Source organism: Octopus bimaculoides, chromosome 2, assembly GCF_001194135.2.
Source record: "Octopus bimaculoides isolate UCB-OBI-ISO-001 chromosome 2, ASM119413v2, whole genome shotgun sequence".
Lineage (NCBI taxonomy): Eukaryota > Metazoa > Mollusca > Cephalopoda > Octopoda > Octopodidae > Octopus > Octopus bimaculoides.
In genome coordinates, this window is record NC_068982.1 from 8219645 (window position 1) to 8222594 (window position 2950).

Consider the following 2950-nt stretch of genomic DNA (forward strand, 5'->3'; position numbering starts at 1 on the left):
GGCTTGTGCGGGTGGCACATAAAAGACACCATTTCGAGCGTGGCCGTTTTCGTGCGGGTGACACGTAAAAGCACCCACTACACTCTCTGAGTGGTTGGTGTTAGGAAGGGCATCCAGCTGTAGAAACTCTGCCAAATCAGACTGGAGCCTGGTGTTGCCATCCGGTTTCACCAGTCCTCAGTCAAATCGTCCAACCCATGCTAGCATGGAAAGCGGACGTTAAACGATGATGATGATGATGATGATGATGATGATGATGCAAGAGCCACAAAATGCAACTCAGCACATTCTTTCAAATAATTCCATTACACAAATTAACCATTTTGATACCAAGATTCTGCTGAAGTCTACCTTTATTTCTATGTTACTCTCTTCCTGTTTTAAAGTGATCTAAATTAAAACTTTCAATCAAAATTTCATGCTAATTCATGTTCCAAATACTGGGTTAATAATGAGTTATTTTACAAAATTTTTTGTAATTTTCAAAATTAGTTGAAACAAAGGCACGTAAAAGCACCCATGCTGGAGCTACATAAAAAGCACCCAGTACGTTCTGTAAAATGGTTAGCATCAACCCTTTCATTACTGTATTTATTTTGAGATGCTTTGTGTTTCTTTCAATTATTTTAAATATAACAAAGAATTTAGTAAAATAACTTAGTTATCATTCAGCTGGGAACATAAATTGTGACTAAGGTTTGGTGGAAGATTTTAATTCAAAACTTATGAAAACAAGACATTTGTACTCAGAGCCAGTACCAGTTTCAGGCAGGTTGGTATCAAAAGGGTTAAGAATTGTTTCTCTATTATATATTTTAAACCCTTTTGTTACCATATTTCTGTTGAGACACTCTGTGTTTCTTTCAATTAATTTTAAATATAACAAAGAATTTAGTAAAATAACTTAGTTATCATTGAGCTAGTGTTAGGAACATAAATTGTGACTAAGGTTTGGTGGAAGATTTTAATTCAGAACTTATGAAAACAAGACATTTGTACTCAGAGCCAGAGGTGGTTTCAGCCGGGTTGGTAACGAAAGGGTTAAGACAGGCATCCAGCTGTAGAAACCATACCAAAACAGACAATTTGAGCCTGGTGCAGCCCTCTAGTATACCAGCACCTGTCAAACTGTCCAACCCATGCCAGCATGGAAAACGGATGTCAGATGATGATGATGATGATAGAAAGCAAGGTATTTCAACTGACATCTGGTAAGAAAAGTAGCAAATGGCAGGACGGATTGACCAACAAAGAAGTGATGCTGCAAGTAAAGAGTGCCAGTATGGAAGGGTAGCACAAGTGATGCATGACTGACACCAGACTTCCTAAGCTAGTCTTTTCTGCTGAGCTGCAAAAAGGAACCCAATGATAGGAAGGCAAGAAACAAGCAATATGAATATCAGCTCAAGAACAGATTAAGATAATGCAAGATAATCTAAAACCAGAGGAAAGAAATGGCAAAAGAAAAGATTGACTGGTACTTAATCATAACCATCATCATCATCATTTGACATTTGTCTTCGATGTAGGCATGGGTTGGATGGTTTGATGAGATCCAGTGAGCCAGAGGACTTCTTTGAGCTCAAGTATGTCTTGTGTTATGTTTTCTACGGCTGCATTGCTCTTTCTAACACTTAACATAAGGTATTGAGTGCTTTTTTTTATAACTCTGGCATTAGTGAAACCATTAAGTGTCTTGCAAGACAAAAACAAATCCTTTGATTGAGAAGGGATTTTGTAGAAAGGAGGAGATGGACGTTTATCAGGTGTTGAGGGGCTAAAGTTTGGTAGAGGGACAGGCAGAGGTGTATTGCTAAAGAGGAGATACATGGTTACCCCGTGTTATATAAGAGTTGGTGGGAGTAACTGGAAAGATGACATTGATGGGGTGTCAAGATACAAGAAGGTGAATATAAATGAGAACAAGAACGGAGGGTCAGGAAAGGTTGAGGGGTAAGTTCATTAGAGTGTGAAAGGAGGCTGACAAAGGATTAGAAATGAGTGTAGGGATGACTGTAGTGAATGGAACAAGAGTGGAGGTGTTGTTGAGGGTAAATATCAGAATCATGAGGGCAAGGTGAAAGAATAGGAGTGGCCCAGGAAGGAGGTGGGAATAAGTGACACTACAGGAAGGGAAGAGTGCAGTAGAATAACAAACTTGTGGGTAAGAAGATTACTATTTTTAAATCTCACAATGAGAGATATTCAGCCAAAGTACTTTGGAGTAAAGATTGTTTGCCAATATAACATGGCACTCCTGGTTTAGGACTAATGTTGCTGTAATTTAGCCCCAGGAGACATTGTCTCCGGCTGGCCATACGACACGATCTGTGTCCTATTTTCAGAACCATGTGGTTGGTAAGGAAGCTACTTACCACACAGCCACTCCTGCGCCTATGGTGAAATGGTGAAAATATAAATAATATTTACCAATGAGATATCTGAAAAATTTCAGTAAAATGCAATAGGTTTTCTTCAAGATTCCTTCAATTATTTCATGACTGTATGATAAGAAGTTTACTTCTGGGTTCAGTTTGACTATGTGGCACCTTGGACAAATGTCTTCTGTTATAGCCATGGGCCAACCAAAACCTTGTGAGTGGATTTGGTGGCCAGAAACTGAAAGAAGCCTATTGTATATATATATATATATAATGAAGCCAGTATGCTCCGTTGGATGTGTAATGTCAATGTGAATACCCGTCAGAGTGTAAGTATCTTGAGAGAAAAGGTGAACATTAGAAGCATCAGTTGTGGCGTGCAAGAGAGACGATTGCGCTGGTATGGACATGTGGTGAGAATGGAGGAGGATAGCTGCGTGAAAAAGTGCCACACCCTAACAGTTGAGGGAACCCGTGGAAGAGGTAGGCCCAGGAAGACCTGGGCTGAGGTGGTGAGGCAAGACCTTCGTACATTGGGCCTCACCGAGGCGATGACTACGGACCGAGAC

The 2950-nt window shown here is 39.9% G+C and overlaps 1 protein-coding gene across 1 annotated transcript in view; it reads left to right on the top strand.

Moving 5' to 3' along the window:
• The window catches only part of LOC128247132 (SCO-spondin-like), a 36161-nt gene that overhangs the window by 31990 nt on the left and 1221 nt on the right, over positions 1-2950 (top strand). The window lies entirely within an intron of this gene.